At 39.2% G+C, this 20,033-nt stretch overlaps 1 long non-coding RNA gene across 1 annotated transcript; it reads right to left on the bottom strand.

The window, feature by feature from the left end:
• Window positions 1-1,752: 1,752 nt before the first annotated feature.
• LOC142864740 (uncharacterized) lies at window positions 1,753-11,762 on the bottom strand. Its single transcript, XR_012915086.1, has 2 exons — window positions 11,606-11,762; window positions 1,753-2,024 (listed from the first exon to the last, which is right to left on the bottom strand). It is a non-coding gene; the product is annotated as an uncharacterized LOC142864740 (long non-coding RNA).
• Between the last annotated feature and the right edge of the window lie 8,271 nt (window positions 11,763-20,033).

Raw genomic sequence — 20,033 nt, 5'->3', positions numbered from 1 at the left:
ATCATGTATCATCATATTTTTGTGGTTTTCTTCAAGTCAATCGCAGATGATTTTGACACAGGTTTTGATGCGAAACTTACCGAAAGTATTGTAGTGAAAGAGAGTATAAACTCCATTAAGTATAATGAACTACATCGAATATAAAGATCTATAAAGTGCCTGAGAACGCCCAACAGTCATTTACTTAAATCTGTTCATTCTCCTTGCTAATGAGTCACATTAACTAGAAAGATGTACTAAAAGGGTCCTTGTTGTAGCATTTGCTTCCTTGCTAGTGCTGATATTGTCAAATACTAAAAGAAGGTTAGCATTCTGGAGGGAAAATCTTGCTCATATTCTCCAAGGGGAAAAGTGTAACAATACTTAAAAGTAAAATATATATACATCTGAGTGGTGGAATTGTTTGCTGCTTGCTACATGTATTTTTCTACAAATTCTGCAGCATAAACTGCTGAAGACATGTTAACGGGATAGAGAAGCCAACTTGTTAAGAAGGGTTTGCTTTGTATTTACAGACAACGTAAAGTTCAAGATTCATGTGTGGGCTTTCCTTTCTCTCGGTGCAAGGCATTATTACCTGGTTTTGTGAGCTCAGGTGTTGTGGTCAAACTGTCTGGATTTGGCTCCAGGCTATCATAATTATTAGTTGAATTATCAGACCAAGTTGCTTAACCTCTCTGTTTGCATAGGCGTCCTCATTTGTAAGCTGAAGGCAATAATATCCATCGCGGAGAGTTATGAGATTAAATTCATTCTATAAGTAATTTTTGTTTAGTGCCTACTGTCTGCAAGGCATTGTTCTCAGTGCTTGAGACATATAACAAAAGTGGCAAAGATCTCTGTTCACCATGAAGCTTATATTCCAGAAGGCACAACCAGACAGACAAGAAATCTTTATTATGAGTAATGATATATAGTGGACAGACAGACAAGAAACTGAATAAATGAGTAATGATATACAGTGGACTAGAGAACAGTAAGTACTATGGGAAAAATCAAAAATTGAACAGAAGAAAGAAAATCAAGAGCGCTGCAGGAAGGGATGGGTTGCAGTTTTAAATAAATTGACAGAGTAGACTTCATTCAGATATGAATGAAGGGAGGGTGGGAGGGGGGAGGAGGGGATGGGTGTACACAAACACAATGAGTGAGATGTGCAACGTTTGGGGGATGGTCACGCTTGAAGCTCTGACTCGAGGGGGGAGGAGGGGCATGGGCAATATACGTAACCTTAACACTTGTACCCCCATAATACGCTAAAATAATAATAAAAAAAAGAATCGTAAGTGTAGAACTGAGAGAGAAGAGAAGAAAGTAGGCAAATAAAACCAACGGAAGGGTCAGACAGACAGGAATTATCATGCTATAGTGGCCATTGCAAACGGTCCTGGTTTAACATTCTGATTTTTTTTTTCGGTTTTTATTTTTATTATTTGGATGTGCTGTTGATTTCACTGCCACGGCTGCTGCAGGCTTGCTTTAAGCCACCTTAAGACTCTGTGAGGGATTGCAGATGATAAAGTCCCCAGGGCTTTAGCTAAGGTGACAAGGCCAGTTTCCTGTGCTTTTCTTTGTCCCTTGTGGTCCCCAGGGACGGGAGACACAGTCTGCTTCTCCTTGCTCTCCCACTGTGGGCACTGCACAGCCTTCCTCCTGGGATCCCCTTCCTCTTTCCCCCTTTGCCTTCTCAGTGGTTTCCCTATTCTCCAGCTCAACGTTTTCCCTGCTGTGCTTGAAGACGAATGCATGCCCTTTTGGTGTTAAAGTTTTTACTTCGAATCCCTCTGGGGAAACAGAACACGACACGACAACAAACCCAGGGGCAGTCAGAATTTTAAGGAGTCTTATGAAGTTCACGGAGGCACCTTGCAAAGGTCTATCAAGTGCCTGTTGCTGGGACTTCGGCTCCAAAAGGCACATGGAACTCCAACTCTCCTCTTTGGTGTGCTCTCCCGGTTTCCATTTCCCTCACGTGCGCTCGTTTCTCTAACTGCAAATCCTCTTCTCCGAAAAGTATCTTCTGCCTGGTTTGGGGAAAAAAAAAAAAAAAGAATGGGGAGAGCCCAGAAAGAAATTAAAGATAAAATGCATCCATTGATATATGCCTTCTAGAATCAAATGTGTGCTGTATATAAATAAATAAATTTAAAAAAAAGGCGTTGGCCTTTTTTTTTCCAAAGGTGGTCACAGTAGCATCTACCTTTTCTCGTGATCTTCTACATGCTACACGCATGTTGCCATCTTCCCTTTGAAAAATGGTGTCTGTATCTTAGGGTTGTGACGAGCATTGTGTGGGGGAGAGGGAGTACCTCTAACCCATCGTAGGGAAAGGCAAAGATATACAATGTAACCCAAAGGTGAAAAAAAGGAAAAAACAAAGTTTTATCGGGTGGTGGGCAGATGGGAGGGGGGAGGAGGGGATGAATTTACACTTACAAAATAGGTGGGATGCACACCACCTGGGGGTAGGACATGCTTGTTGTTTTGGTAAAGTGGGGTGCGTGGGGAGGAATGGCAGGGGCAATATATGTAACCCTAACAATATTTGTACCCCCATAATATGATATAAAAAACAAACTAGGAAATAACATAAGGGTGAGACCATATTTCATATACCAAATTGAAGTGATTTAAAAATTATGATGTCTATTTTCCTCAAGGATTCAAAAAAAGGGAATTAGCCATTTATCTAATGATGAGACTAATAAAATACTATTTATACTGTCGGAGGCACCCAAATATTTTGTAATAGAGAATTGATAAAATAAATCACACTACTTACATATGATGGGATACTACGCAACCTTTATAGCAATCCTATTTAATAGAACATATCTCTTAAAAGAATAAAATGGAGACCATAATATTTAGAGTATGATTCCAATTTTAGAACAATAAAAGTATGCATTTATATTTTTTTAAAAAAATGGTGTCTATGCCTTTTCCCCTTGAATCTGGAAGAAATTGTGATTAACTCAATCCATAGAATACGGCAGCGATGACTTTATGTGGCTTCTTAGAGTAGGCCATGAGAAACAGGGAAATTTCTGCCTTGGCCCTTTGGACATTTTTTGTGTTGTACCTTGAGTGTCCACTTGAAATATCTGACTGCTCTGAGGGTTCACCTGTGCTATTTTGGAAACAAACTTAAAGTTTTCATCTTATGCTTTTCGATGATGCTCTTTTTGCCTGAAATGTCTTTCATTTCACAACATTTTTCTTATTTAAGTTGAGTTAATTCAGTTGAATGAAAGCATAGCCTAACCACAAAGACTCTGCATTTTGTTAATATACACTGAAATTGATGGTAACTACATGTGGGTACACAGCTACACAGCTGCCCAATGTCCAAACTCCAATCTGTCTCTGGGTGTGGTCCACAAGTCACCCACGACAACAGACCAGCCATTTGGAATAAATTATATTCGACCCAAGAAATGCTTATTTAGATTATCAGGTAGGACTCATGGAATAAACAAAAGTGGATTTTTCTAAAGCATCATATCCTATCTACAGAAATTATTATATCTTTTCTTGAGAGGAGAACTAGCCAGCAGACAATATTTACTTGGCCTATATTCAATGACTGAGTGTATTAATAGTATTAACAAAATAGTGACAGATGGTATCTTTACACTTCTTTAATGTAAGCAGCCTTTATTAATGCAATGATTTCATTAAATGACGTACAGCTTTACTTTTTAAATAAAATCCTCCTAGTACTTGTACCAAGAGAGTTGAAATGACGCCATAAGATGATGTTATACACACAGTATGATACAGGCACTAACTGCATTGAGAGCAACAGAACAATTAAAGTTGCATACTGAATATTAATGATTTGTTTCTAGATTTTCAATTTATTGCCTTTTCTTTTATTTACACAATGGCAGAATCTTCCATCTCTCCCTTTGCACACTTCTCCCTTACATAAAATATTACCTTAGAATTGCTCTTCTGAGTCAATGTCTAAAAATCATGGAAGGAAAAAATAGCTTAAATTCTAATGCTGTTTTTTTTATTATTAGAAGGGGGTTTATTTTAGGAAAAGCTATCTTTTAAACATCTCTTGAGTTAAAATGGTATAATGTTAGCAGTCCTATATTACAAAGAGAACAATCCTATATTACCATATAATGTGAATACATTCAATGTGGTATAGATGAATTAACTCATTTAATCTTTAACACAACTCCACGAGGTGATACTATTACCTCCCTATATATGAGAAAATTGAGTCACAGAGGGATTAAATGATTAGCTCAAACTCAAATATTGAATGAGTGGTAGAAAATAGATTTTTTTTTTTTTGTGACAGAGTCTCACTCTGTTGCCCAGGCTAGAGTGCCGTGGCGTCAGCCTAGCTCACAGCAACCTCAAACTCCTGGGCTCAAGCGGTCCTCCTGCCTCAGCCTCCCGAATAGCTGGGACTACAAGCATGCGCCACCATGCCTGGCTAATTTATATTTATATGTATGTGTGTGTATACATATATATATGTATATATGTGTGTATATATACATATATTTAGTTGGCCAATTAATTTCTTTATATTTTTAGTAGAGGTGGGGGTCTCACTCTTGCTCAGGCTGGTTTTGATCTCCTGACCTTGAATGATCCGTCAGCCTTGGCCTCCCAGAGTGCTAGATTTAAGTTTAAATATTATCTTATTTTTGTAAACACATACCCTCACTTTTCCTTCATAAAAAAATCCTGGAAAGGATGAACTGATCCCCAACCTCCTCGATAAACATTCTCTTAGCATGTGGCCCACAATGATCTTTCTGTCTTCTTTCTCTGAATCTTAATCTAAACTTTATTTTCAAACTACCCTTTTAGTATTCACTTAGGGCAGGCAGAATAATGCCACCCCCCCCCCAAAGATGTCCATGCCCTAATTCCCAGAACTTGTGAATAGATGGATTACCTTACATGGCAAAAAAAGGACTTTATAGATAGGACTAAGGTTAAGAACATTGAGGCGGGTTATCTTAACGTATCCAGGTGGGCTCAAGTAACACTGAGATGGAGAGATTCTCTTGAAGTATCCAGGTATTCACATGAGTCCTTAAAAGCAGAGCATCATGTCCCTCTGGTTTTGGATGGAGAGAAGACAATGGGAGAGGAGTCAGAGAGAAATCCAACACTGCTTCCTTGTACAATGGATGAAGGAATCCCCTAGGAAAGGGATGTGGACCCCTTCCAGAAGCAGAAAAAAAGACAAGGGAATAAATTCTCCCTAAAGCTTCCAGGAACAAAATGTAGCAGACATCATGATTTTGGCCTGGTGAGACATCAAAGCAACGCTAACTATAGGATAATGTTCTTGAATTGTTTTAAGCTTCTTTGTTGGTGGTAATAATACTTGTAAATTAAGTTGTAAATATTGTAAGCTAAGATTCTGTGGTGCTGGGCATGGTAGCTCACGCCTATAACCCTCGCACTCTGGGATGCCGAGGCAGGCGGATTGATCGAGTTCAGGAGTTCGAAACCAGCCTGGGCAAGAGCGAGATCCCTGTCTCTACTCTAAATAGAAAGGAATTAATTGGCCAACTAATATATATATAAAAAATGAGCCGGGCATGGTGGCGCATGCCTGTAGTCCCAGCTACTCGGGAGGCTGAGGCCGGAGGATCGCTTGAGCCCAGGAGATTGAGGTTGCTGTGAGCGAGGCTGACGCCACGGCACTCACTCTAGCCTGGGCAACAAAGCGAGACTCTGTTTCAAAAAAAAAAAAAAAAGATTCTATGGTTACAGCAGTAATAGGTAGTTAATACGGTATTATACTGTGATATTCGATTAATATCACGTGGGCAGTCTCATTCCCAAGCTAACACAGGCTCTCTGAGGTCAGGCAGGGCATTCTATGTCTCTATCTCTAACCTATAGCAATTAGCATGTTGCTTTGCATATAGATGGAAATACTCAGCAGATATCTGATTGATTCTTTTCTACTCTCCCAGTATTATTTCTACTCCACAATTTCTCTTTCTTCTCTGGGTATCCAATGAATCTCAAGTAGTCTGCAGGAAGGAGTCATGTAGGTCCATGCTGGATACATGCAGTCAGATTTTAATTATGGGATTTGGGATTATCACATGCACCTAAAGGCCAGGATCGCAGAGTCTTTCCAGAAATAACTTCCCTTCGTGCAGACTCCATCATGTGAAATATTCATGCGACAGTCGTCATTTATTCTAATCACAAGCATTTCCCTCTAATAACACGGTTTCACTTGCCGCTTACTTTATTTGTCACCTAGACACTCATGCATCGAAAAGGCAATGGGAATTACACCGTTTCCTCCAGAGAAGTGCACAGCTGAATGACGTCACGGAGCCATTATCAGATACCATATTGCCTGAGCTCAACAGACAGATTATTTATAACAAAACAAATTATACATATTTAGGAAGAGAAAAGTAGGTCTCAAATAGAAAGGGAAAATAAGCATACACCTTTGTGGAATGCTTACACAGATTTTTTTTTAAAGTTGTAAAAGTAGTTTGTACATTAATATCACATATATTTGAATAAAAACAATCACTATTAGAAAATGCTATTGTTTTCAAGTTGTTTTTAATAAAAAAAAAAAATTTGAAGATATTATAACGTTACATACTATCGAACTTGGAAAGTAATTCTGAAGTGATTTTGTTCAGCCTTTCAGCTGAACCAAGAAGCCATTCTCTAATTTTAATATGTTTACCTGCTGACTTATTTATTATTTGTCTATTATTTGCCTATTTGTTCTATTTTGTTCTGACAAAATTCCAGAAACTTGGAATATGAATGATGCTTAATAGATAGCCTGTGAAGTCAGGAGTTAAGGAATTTCAGAAACTAATCATTGTTCTTTCACTTTCAAAAACTGTTATTGTGCCGGGCGCGGTGGCTCACGCCTGTCATCCTAGCACTCTGGGAGGCTGAGGTGGGTGGATTGCTCGAGGTCAGGAGTTCAAAACCAGCCTGAGCAAGAGCAAAACCCCATCTCTACTAAAAATAGAAACAAATTAATTGGCCAACTAACATATATATATATAAAATTAGCCGGGCATGGTGGCGCATGCCTGTAGTCCCAGCTACTCGGGAGGCTGAGGCAGGAGGATCACTTGAGCCCAGGAGTTTGAGGTTGCTGTGAGCTAGGCTGACGCCACGGCACTCACTATAACCTGGGCAACAAGTGAGACTCTGTCTCAAAAAAAACCCCAAAAAACAAACAAAAAAAACCTGTTATTGAAAAGCATAGGGAAGGAAAAAGCATAATAACTGGCCAAGAACATGGCAGTCAAGAAGGCTTGGGGAAGACATGAGACACTTGAAAACGTCTGTAGAGGCTCAAAGAATTTTAGTTCCATCTCTGTTGTTTATTTTCTGCATGATATTGGGAGCTCACTTGTTCTCCCTTAGCCTCAGGCATGCATGCAGTTAGATAAAAATGATAATGGTGAATAATTTTATAAATCAATCTTCATCTGTATATAAGTGATCTCGTCAAGATCTCTTATCAGGTATTAAATTAGTACAGAAGTATTTATACTTACTCTTCATCAAGTTATTAGTCTATTGGTTTATAGTCCATATTTATTTCTGAATAATAAAAAAATATTTCATGGAAATTATGCTAAGAATTTACATTTTTTCCTAAAGAAACATAATTTTAAATTCAGCATTTGGAAATTACATACTTGATTTTCTAGAACTTTTCCAGAGCCAGATTAGTAAAAAAATAGGCTATCATGATTGATTATTCAGTTTTTAACTATTTCGGAAAGCTAATATATTTGTGAACAAAGAAGTTTCCATCTAAAAATAGTCCATAAAACCTGAAATAGGTAATAAGAGTTAAAGTATAGTCAAAGCATTCAAGATATTATCTTAAAAACTGTTTAAAACTTCATGAAAATTTTTCCGATAAAGGTAAATCCACTCGTCATAGCTACGTTCTAGCTGAGAAGAACTAGAAAATGCGGAACAAAAAATAATCTGTTTGGTGAGATCAAAGAACTCTCAAGGCAGAGATAAATAAGAAAGCCAGGATCTGGGGAAGAAGGGAACCCTATGGAAATAAATTGAGAAGTTGAGGCCACATTTTCCCCAAAGGCAAGTGCCAACTAAATAGGAGATTACCGAGAGGTGGAGAAGCCAAGCACAGCATTTGGTAGATTCACGTCTGGCAAAGATAGAGACTGGAGACTAAAGCCTACTAAGAATAAGAGACTGGTAAACACCCCAGGTTTTGGCTCAGGACCAAAAAGCTCTATATCTTAGGAATAAAAGAAAAGAAAATAGAGCAACTATCATTAAAGAGAACTTAAAAGAATGTGGAAGAAAGATAGCAACAAAGAAGATAAAATAATAAAATACGAATTAAAGATGCAGTGGAGATGAATCTACAATGCCAAAATTTAGGTTCTTTGAAAAGACTAACCATGCTATTAAATCTCTAGTGAGACTTATCAAGAAAAATAGAGATTGTCAACACAAATAATATTAAGAATAGATATGATGCAATAGTACAGATCCTATAGACATTTAAATATCAAAAGAGGATATTTATGAGAATACCTTTAAAAATGTAGATGAAATTAACATATTCATGTCTAAAATTACCATAATAGGCAAATGAGGAAATCAAAAAATCTGAACAGTTTCTATTAAAGAATAAAAGTTAAATCTATAATTTGAAACTTTCCTACAAAGAAAACTCCAGGCCAAGATAGCTTTACCAGAAAATCCCATTATATATTTTTAAAATAATTAATGGTGATTTTACATAATCTCTCCCAGAATATAGAAGAAAAGGAGGTAATTCATCCCAACTTATTTAATGAATCCAGCATAATTTTAATACAGAACAAGATAAGAACTTAATAATAAAAAGTATAGAATGATTTTTCTCATAAGAAGAGATGGCAAGAATCCTAAATAAGACATTAACAACCAAAAAAAGAGAAAATTGAAAACATGAAGGGCAGCTGCACAGTGGAAGAAGACATTTGTCACACAATAAATGATAGAGAACATCTATATATCAAAAAGAAAAGTACAGATGGCTCAATAAGAAAAAATGGGCCGGGCGCTGTGGCTCACGCCTGTAATCCTAGCTCTTGGGAGGCCGAGGCGGGCGGATTGCTCAAGGTCAGGAGTTCAAAACCAGCCTGAGCAAGAGCGAGACCCCGTCTCTACTATAAATAGAAAGAAATTAATTGGCCAACTGATATATATATAAAAAATGAGCCGGGCATGGTGGCGCATGCCTGTAGTCCCAGCTACTCGGGAGGCTGAGGCAGAAGGATCACTCGAGCCCAGGAGTTTGAGGTTGCTGTGAGCTAGGCTGACGCCACAGCACTCACTCTAGCCTGGACAACAAAGCGAGACTCTGTCTCAAAAAAAAAAAAAAAAGAAAAGAAAAAATGGAAGGGAGACTTGATTATCCAAATAAAAAATAAGCTTTATAATATCCCATTAATAATAAGGGAACCACTGCATATATAACAGACTTGCTATAGTCTAGTAATACCAGCTTCTGTTTTGGGATGGAACACACTAGCTGGTATTTAGACTTACCCTCCTGAGACAAATAACTATAAAACTTGACACAATAATAAGGCTTCTAATTTCAGACAGCAGATGACAGGCAGAACAGGAATGTCGCCCTTGAGCAAGGGGAAAGACATGAGATGAGCTCCATGTTTACCTTGAACAAGGTATAGGGAGGTAGAGCCCAGTGAAGATCGACAGTCTCCCTGAGCAGTAGAGAAAGAGATGTTAATTTGGAGATGCTAATGCAAATGGACTTGCAGAGTAGGGTGTAGGAGAAGAAGCCCCAGAAAGGGAACAGCATACATCTGCATGAGGTTACTCTTGGGTACTAGGCTGAGGTATAGCTTGTATATACACAGCAGGTAGAATCTATAAGTCATAACAGAAAATAACTGTTAGAGTATCAGAAAGCTAAATACAGATGTAAAAAAAAAAAAAAAAGTACACACAGTGTCTGGAAACACTGGAGTTCTACTCCCTCCAGAGAGGAAAGTATACACTGAACACCTTGAATACTCAGTGGAACTTCAAAAAGGGCCATAGTGTAGAATTAGAGCCACAATTTAGGAGTAGACCTCCCCAAATAAAGCCTGAAATCAAGCTTAACAGGATCAAGATAATGTAATTGCTTGCCATACAAAATTCAGTAATCTTTAAAATAAGACAATATAATCCAGTATTGGATTATATTGGTATAATCCAATATATCAATGTATATCATTGTCATTGATACAATGTATCAATGACAATGTCCAACACACAATCAAAAGTTACTAAACTTGTAAAAAAAAAAGCAAAAATATTAGATGTTAGATTCCTCAATAGTGTTCATAGTGCCATTGAGGCTCCATTTAATTTTTTAAAATCAGTTTTCTCGATCTTCTTGCTTCACTGGGAATAATTTCTTTCAAAATATATTCAAGGCCGGGCGCGGTGGCTCACGCCTGTAATCCTAGCACTCTGGGAGGCCGAGGCGGGCGGATTGCTAGAGGTCAGGAGTTCAAAACAAACAAACAAACAACAACAAAAAATATATATATATATTCAACTTTACTTATTATCTCTTGCAAACAATGGCCTATTAAATTTAACATGAAATGACTATTTGTAATTTGATATTTTTATGTATTTATATTTTTCAGTTCCAAGTGTTACATTGGTTTCTATTTTAGAGTTCCCTTTGCTACTGAAATTCCCCAGAAAGAAATGAAAAAGAGAATGGAAGAGAAAAAATAACGATGAAATCATTTTTCTAAAACATAATGTTTTAGTCTATTCTATGCTGCTATAACAGGATAGCTGAGACTGAGTAATTTATAAAGACCAGAGATTTATTCAATACCATTCCAAAGTCCAGGAAGTCCAAGACTGAGGGCCCTGCATCTGTGGAGGGCCTTTGTGCTCTGTCTTCCCACAGAAGACAGTGGAAGGGTAAAGAGAGGGTAGAAAGAGGTAGGGAGAGAGAACAAGAAGGGGTCAAACTCCTCCTTTTATAAGGACTCCACTTGCATGATAACAAATGCTCTCCCATGGTAATGGCCCTAATCCGTTCATGAAAGTGATGCCCCTACTATCCATATACCGCTCAGTAAGCCCCACCTCCCAACATTACCCTCATTGAGAATCAAGTTTTCAACACATGAACTTTGGGGGACACATTCAAACCACAGCCTTCTGCGCCTGGCCCACGAAATTCATGTTCCTTCAACATGCAAAATACATACATTCCATCCCAATAGCTTCAAAGTCTTAACTTATTCCAGCACCAATTCAAAAGTCCAAAGTCCAGAGTCTTATCTAGATCAGACACGGGTGAGACTGAAGGCACAATTCATCTCACGGCAAACGCCCCTCCAGCTGTTAGCCTGTGAAATCAAACAAGTCATCCACTTCCAAAATATAAGTGTGGAATAGACATGGGATAAATATTCTTTCCCAAAAGGAAGCAACAGAAAAGAAAAGAAAGGGTAACTAGTCCCTCATAAGTCCAAAACCCAACAGGGTGAACAACATTAAACCTTAAGCCGTTAGAATAATCATTTTCAACTCCATGTCCTACCTTCTGGGCACGGTGAGGTGGAAGTTGGGTCTCCAATGCCTCGGGAAGCCACGTTCCATGGCTTTGCTGGGCTCAGCCCACACAGCAGCTCTCCCAGGTTGGAGTCTTGAGCCTGGAGCTGTCCAGGGCTGGTGGTGTTACACACTGGAAGCTCTACCGGTCTGGGGTTTCTATGGCAACCACGACCCCACAGTTCCGTTGGGCATTGCCCTAGTTGGGACTCTCAGCTCCTGCAACAAGTTTCTTCCTGGTCCCCCAAGTCTCTTGGACACACCCTTTGAAATCTAGGTGGAGTCCGCCCTGGAGTCCCCCACAACTTGTGCACTTTGTGCATCTGCAGAGTCAGCACTGTGTGGATGCCACCAAGGCTGACTGCTTCTGTCCTCCTGAGTGACGGCAGGGGCTGCACCTGGAACCTCTTGAGTCGGGGCTCAGATGGCTGAGAAGCACTGCACTGGAACGCAGGAAGAAGACGCTTGAGGTAGCACAGGCCACTGAGGTCCTGTGGGCACCTCTCTGGGAACCTTGTCTCCAAGGTCCTAGATGGGAGGAGCAGCCTTGAAGATCTCTGCAACGCCTTTGGTTGGGGTCTTATGCCCACCGTCATGATGGATAGCACCTGGCTGCCTTCGAGCCACGCTAATCTGCCTATCAAAGGGTTGCTTGGCTGCAGCCTTGCGTGCCTTTCTGTTTTTTTATTGAGACCAGGCTGGGGATTTTCCAAGTCTTCGCCTTTAGCTTCTCTTTTAATTATAAATCCCACCTTTAAATCATTCCTCTCCCCTTACATCTTACTAATGTGGCTAAAAGAAGCCACATAGTTCTTTCGATATTTTGCTTAGACATTTCTTCCGCCATCTATCCTGGTTTAGTGCCCTAAAATTCCGTCTTCAGTAAAGTTGTAGGACTTGGACACGATTCAGCCAAGTTCATTTCCTATTAATAGCTGACAGCCAGGACAACCCTTCCTCCAGTTTCCACTACCTTGTTCCTCATTTCCATCTGAGAGTTCATCATAACGGTCTTTATTGCCCATGTTTTTACCAACGTTCTGATCATGGGCACTTACATAATCTCTGAGAGGTCTCAGGCTTTCCGTACAGCTGTTCTCCTCCTCCGAGTCCCCACTAGAATCAGGCTTCATGCTTCATTCATGACAACAGAGGGCTTTTTCCACCATTCACTTCAAAACAGTTCCAACTCCTACCATTGCCCAGTTTCAAAGCCACTTCCACATTTTCCAGTATTTGTTATAGCAACAGCCCCTTTCTCAGTACCAATTTTCTCCTTCAAGATTGCAAGGCTGGTGGCGGTCCCCTCGCTTCCCTAGATCAAAAAAGAAGAGGCTCACAAAGACCAGACCCTCCAAGGACAAAACTGCCAGGCCCTGCTTAGAGGAACCACACCCAGATGTCCACCCAGATAAGAACTAAAAAAACGTTTCCGATCCTGGATTCCACAAATACCTCCAGCCCCTCCTATTTCTCCACGACCACCCAAGGTCACAATGGAAAATCCCCAGCTCTCCCCGCCAAAAGTCCCTAGCCCAGCCCAAAGGGTATAAAAGGCCTCAGCCCCTTCAAACGGAGGTGACTTCTGGGGTACCCCTCTCTTGGGGCCCCAGAACCTCGTCCAGGAGTGTATAATAAAGCCACCTGGTTTGGCCCCCACTCTTTCTCTCTGTCTGTCTTTTCTTTTTGTTACAGCCGCTGAAAAACTTTACAGAGATGGCCCACCTTTTCAGCCCAAGCCAATGTACGCCTCCCACGTATTGTCTTAGGACTTTACCTGTAACCCCTGTCTCCCTGAAATGTATAATACCAAGCTATGACCCAGCCACAGCGAGTCCACTTGCTCATGGCTTCTTGGGCATGGCTCCAGGTCATGGTCCTCAAATTTGGCTCGGAATAAGTCTCTTTAAAATTATTTTACAGAGCTTGGCTTCTTTTCCGTGGACACACTCAATAAAATGGAAAGAAAAAAAACACTGACAATAGAGCAACTGACAATGACATAATTCTATTTAAAAAATGACATTAACACTCTTCTAAAGGGCAAGTGACGATTACGTTAGTTTCTCTTTAGTTTCAGAGTTGTGGAAATTTTACCTATAGGGTGTGCGATCTGTTCTAAATAATGAAAATGTTCTTTTTGAAACTCAAATCAGTCTTGTCATACCCTACCCAAAACTCTCAATGACTTCTTGTCACTCAAAACCCACAGCATAGAAGGTTTCCATACGATCTGCTCCCTGGTTATTGATCTAACTTCATTTCTTATTGTCTCACTTTGTCCCTGCACTCTAGATTCCTCACTGAGCCACAAATATACTTAACAGGCCCCTACTTCCGGGTATTTACCCTTTTTTTACTTAGCCTAGAGGCCCGCTGAGGACATTTATCAGGCCCGCCGGGTGTTTTTGCCACCGCTGCCTGTCCTGCTTAGCAGCCAACTGACTGGTCACAGGCCCACAGTAAACATGCATGGAATGTGCGCCGCACTCTCCAATAGCCCTCCAACGGTCTGAGGGACAGTGAACTGGCCCCCTGTTTAAAAAGTTTGAGGACCCCTGGCCTAGAATGTTCTTAGCTCAGAGATGTGCAGCTTTGCTTTGTTCAGAAAGCTGCCCAAGTGCCACCTCCTCAGCTAGCCCTCCTCTGGAACCCTATTTTAAATAGCACCCTCACCTCCTAGGTTGCCTCTCTCTCTATCTCTCCTTACTCAGCTTATTGCTGGCATTGTTTCATTTTTTATTTGTTTATGTGTCTGCAAGCACAAAGAATTTGCCTGTTTGCACGTCGCTTCTTTGTTAGCATGTAAAATATGCCTGGCGTACGGGTAGCCTGTCTGCATATTCCTGTGAAATGACTAAACGAATGAGAACATGACTTAAGGCATGAAGGCAATGTGGTCAGCAAAGGATTGGCAAGAAGATACGAGAGAACTTTGATACAACTTGCCACTGCCATTTTTACAGTCCTAGGCCCATCAACCTTCAGTTTAGTAAAAATGAAGGCAATTTGTTTGCACAAGGTGGGGAATGTAGAATTTCTTTTTAATTGAATCGCTGTGCACTACAAAACACAGCAGCCTTTGTTTACAATGCTACTGACAGACTGCTCACACTTGTAGGTATAGCTCACAGCACTCCCGGGGGGTTGGGGGGGGGACAAAAACAAAGCCTTGTTAAGAAGGCAGTGTCCTGCGCAGGTTGGTGTTAACTGCTAGCTTAATTAATTTACCTTCTCTGGGCACCAAAATCTTTATCCCTTAGCCTAAGTGTACTTATATGATAATATCTGGTAGGTTTCTTTCAACTCAGGAATCTATAAAGATGATGACTTTCTTTGAGAATGACTAAAACCAAATTGAGCTACATTGTAATTGAGTTTGTCTAATTGAGACACACACACTATATATTATATATATATATATATAATTATATATATATATACTTGTATATATATATATGTTTAATTAGCGGAAGAAGGATAAACAATAATTCCTGGTTCTTGATAGAGGTCTCCAGTCCTTTGCTTCCAAAGCAGAAATTTTTTCCTATCTGAATTCTCTTCTTAAAGCATAATTTTGCTACAGATTATTTACTGTCCATGCTAAAACGTCTACTTCTTGCATCAAGGATCCGCCAGGTGGGTCGTTACTAGCATGAGATTTGGATTAAGTCAGAATTGGCTTTAAGTCTCAGTCGTGAAATTACTTGTTGTATTATCTTGAGTGACTTACCTAAATTCTCTAAAATCCAATTCACCATAAAGATTGTTAATTGTACATATGTCCTATGACTGTCATGAAGCATAAAAGCAACAATATTGTGAAATAGTCAACTCAGTACTTGGCATAGACTAATCATTCAATAAATGTAAGCTAGTATCAAACCCCAAAATGAATAATAATATATTTATAGGACAAAATAATTTGATACATTAATTTTATGTACTGTGGATGGAAAAAAGCCAAACTCTGTAAAATAATTTTAAAGAGATTTATTCTGAGCCAAATTTGAGGACCATGACCCGGAGCCACTCCCAAGAAGCCTTGAGCAAGTGGACTCACTGTGGCTGGGTTACAGTTTGGTTTTATATATTTTAGGGAGACAAGGGTTACAGGTAAAGTCATAAATCAATATGTGGGAGGCATATATTGGTTTGGCCCTAAAAGGTGGGACATCTTGAAGTGTGGGCTTGTACAGGTTATAGGTGAGTTTAAAGATTTTTTTGGCTTGTAATTGGTTAACAACATGAAGCTTTGTCTAAAGGCTTGGAATGTTTTAACACAGGGAGCTGTTATCAGAGATAACAGCTGTGTAAATTGAGGACCTGCACGTTTGTCTCGTATATCTCTTTAGGCCTATTAATGGGTTACCAAGGATGTCCCGAAGAAGGGACGGGGACATGATAAGGCATGCCTGACCTCCCTCCTCCCAGCAGGCAATTTAGTTTTAGGATATTCCTTTGGCCACGAAGGGGTCCATTGAGTCAGCCAGTAGAGGGGTGAGCCTTAAAATTTTATTTTAGTTCACAGTACTTTCTTCGCATAAGACTTTAAGAATTTGATCTTTGTCTGTTGATTCCTAAGAAAGGCTTTATTTTCTTTAGAACGCTCTGCAACTTTCTGTCTTTCATTAGATTGCTCTGTGTCTATTACTAGCCACTCTGTGGGAACATAGTTCTTCATTCGGTCAGTAAGAGGCAAGAGTTTTAATCCCCTTTTTGAAACAAGAGCCTCTTTTTATTTGGCAAAGAGCTTTCTGGTGGTGCAGAGGAATTGCCAACATGGTACTTCCTGTGCAACACCACAAACGTTCCCCAGGAAACAGTAAGTCAGGGAGTTCCTATTCCATCCCCTCCTGTTCCTTGTCCAGGCTGCAAAGCTCCCCCACACACTAAACATACTGTCCTCCACTAGATACTTAGCCCTGCTTTGCCAAGGGCTCTTTCTGCTGCATCAGATTTGCTCAAAGTCTAGTTATGCCTCCTATATTTTGAGACTTGGGACTGGTGTGTCAGCTCTTCAATGCCAAAGGCACCACCTGAGGCTGTTGCGTGATTCCAGTATTTTCGTCTCCTGCTCTTTTGCTTTGAAATCAGTTAAGGTTACGTGTAATCAAAGAACAAATGTGATCGTTCAAAGGAAAATCAGTGGCTGGTAAATTTAGAACTAACCCCATCATGGGCGACTTCACACGGAGATTGTTTTTTCATCTTTTCTCTGCATGTCACATAGCTCATCTAAATGAGGAGTACAAATGTTTTCAAAGGCTTCTTTACACACCGCTCAAAACTGTGAAATAATGGTGGAAGAGAAGCCTTTGGTGTATTTTAAGTTCCGCCCACCTGACTTTTCATGGCACGCAAGATACCTTAATGATGTGACTGAATTCTTAATGATCTTTTTTTTTTATTAACGAGACAAGGTTACATCATTTAGGCAAAAGATACTTGAATATTCATATCATCTAAATGGAAAACATGCAGAATGAAGAAGGATAAATTCATCAGCATATATTAATTGAATATCTACTCTATGAAAGGTGTCGTGATAGATTTTTGGGGGGGGGGGAGTACAGAGATGACTAAAAATAGTTGCTGACCTTAAAGATTTCACCATCAGCTTGTAGACAAATAAGGCACAGCTCTGTGGACCCATAACTTCCAAATTCATGAACTCCTGTGCTAAAGATGTACATTATTAGCTCCTTAAGGAAAATGCTACTGGACAGGCCGGAATCGGCACTGTGTCTGGGAAATATGCTATTTGAGTTAAAATCACCCCCTTTTTGCAAATGGTCTTAACATAAAGTGAAATAGAGATAAGCAGGAAGAAAATGTCCCAAACATCCACTTGAGAGATTGCACATATAAACTGCAAGTTCTGCTAAATCCGTTCCTTTCACTTACATCTCTGGGAGGCCGAGGCCCTATTGGCCCAGCCTGCCCTGCAGAGCGATTAGTGTCCTTAGTGTCTGGGCTTCCCTGCCACACAGCGAGGCCCTCACTGAGTCTCCATTTCAGTCTCTCCGGGACCCACGATTCATTCCGTTGCTTTCACGCTTTCTCAGCTCTGTGCTCTGCCCTTCTGAGTGCTGGCTGTACGTGAAGTTAGAATTTTATCTCGAGCATGCTTTTATTCCTTGCCTCAGTCCCTTTTCCTGCATTATTAATAATTTTCCTTTTTCCCTCTTTACTGCCTTCGTGAAAGATGCCAAGTTCATTGCCTCAGGAAGCATTAGAAACCACCGTTCTGCGCCGGGTGCAGTGGCTCACACCTGTCATCCTAGCACTCTGGGAGGCCGAGGCAGGAGGACTGCTTGAGCTCAGGAGTTTGAGACCAGCCTGAGCAAGAGCAAGACCCCCCTGTCTCCACTAAAAATAGAAAGAAATTAATTGGCCAACTAAAAATATGTAGAAAAAAATTATCTGGGCATGGTGGCGCATGCCTGTAGTCCCAGCTACTCCGGAGGCTGAGGCAGGAGGATCACTTGAGCCCAGGAGTTGGAGGTTGTTATGAGCCAGGCTGATGCCACGGCACTCTAGCCTGGGGAACAGAGTGAGACTCTGTCTCAGAAAAAAAAAAAAAAAAAGAAAGAAAATGATAAAGGGGCTCAGAGGTGGTGAAGAGCTGCATTTATCCAGAATGGGCATTTTTACGAATATTAATGTGATGGCCTGCACATTACCCTTGACAGGATGAAGGGTTGTCTATAGAGCCCGTGGAGACTACAGTAAGACTCCCCAATGTTCCTGGTAAATGCGCCCACATCTTCCTTTTACACCTTCCAAATTAAATATTGACATAAGGAAATTACCAACATACCAAAATATTATACCATGACCAAGGGGGGGTTAATTTCAGGAATATTATCATACTGTCTATCAATATAGTTCACTTCATCAGCACATGCAGGGAAAAATTCATACGACCATCCCAATAGATATTGAACGTGTCTATAATAATTTTTTCAGAACTTCTAATTAAAATTATAATCAAATGGAAATAGAAGAATATTACTTAACTATAATAAAGACTTTACCACAATCAACAATTATTATCATAGCTAAAGACACCAAAACCATTCATTTAAATTCAGAAACTATTTAGTGATGTTCAGCACCATCATTATTAAATATTGCCTCAGAGTTTCTAGCAAATGCAGTTATGCAATCAAATAAAATAATATTTTTAAAAAGAAAAGACTGTTGCAGATGACATCATATATATATATATATATATATATATATATATATATATATATAACAAAGAACTCTTGTTAAAGAATAAGCTGATAGAGTAGAATGAATAAGATGATAAGGTACCTGGACATTTAATAAACAAAATTATCAAATTGAATATTGTTTCTAATTTAGTCATGAACTTCCAACAAAAGAAGGAAGCAAAAAAAAGTCATCCATATTAGCTAAAAAATTATAAAATGCACATGAATCAATTTAATAGTAAGGGCATAAGGTCTACATGTATAGAATCTTATTGAAAGACATAAAACATAAAGAGCCAATTAAAATCATATCATTTTCTTGGACAGGAAGTCTTAATATCTTCAATATCCTAGTAGTTTCAAAATTCATGTGTAAATGTTAATGTAATGCTAACAGAATCCCAATAGAGCTAGAATTCTGGGGAAGAAAAAGTAAAGTTTGAGAGGAACTGAAAAAAATAAAGACCTTATAGTTTATATGGAAAAATGAATGCCTAAAGAATCACCAAGAAAATTTTTTAAAAATAATGAACAGAAACTTCCTTATCTGATATCACTACATATTTAAAGTCCTTGTACTTAGACATCACTGACATTGAAATGTGAAAAATAAAACAGTGAAACAAACTAGAGAATCTAGAAATAGATTATACTATATATGAAAATACAGCACGTGGAAAGTGTTTAATAAATGCTAGCAATCAGCTTACTATCTTTAATGATCATGATGGTCATCATTATATCATCACAATTTATCAGTATTATCAACACACCTTCTTAGTACATAATCCTGGCATTGAGTAAGCTCATAATTAATATTATTTGAATGGAATTGATATAGTGAAATATCAATAATTAATTGCATTACATAAGAAAAATGAATCTGGAGAACTATGTGGAAGTTTTTGACCAGTGGTGACATATTTACAGATAAGTGAGGAAACACATGAAAAAGCTCTTAGCAGATGACAAAGGACTAACTATGTCAGTGTTATTTCTGACATTAATATGATTTTATATCCTGCAAGGTTAGAGGAATATGAAACAGTGATTTACAGTACATATGACACACACATGTTGGTAAAGGTACTAAATCATTGTTATGTCTGCAGGAATAAGCAAGGCAATTTTGCATTTCTACATGTTCAGCCAAGCTCTTGTGGGTAAGGTTTCAATGGGCATTGTTAACATTTT

The sequence above is a fragment of the Microcebus murinus genome, chromosome 26 (genome assembly GCF_040939455.1).
Source record: "Microcebus murinus isolate Inina chromosome 26, M.murinus_Inina_mat1.0, whole genome shotgun sequence".
NCBI classification, from domain to species: Eukaryota; Metazoa; Chordata; class Mammalia; order Primates; family Cheirogaleidae; genus Microcebus; species Microcebus murinus.
The sequence above is the reverse complement of the archived record's forward strand: the minus strand, read 5'-3'. Positions and strand labels throughout refer to the sequence as shown.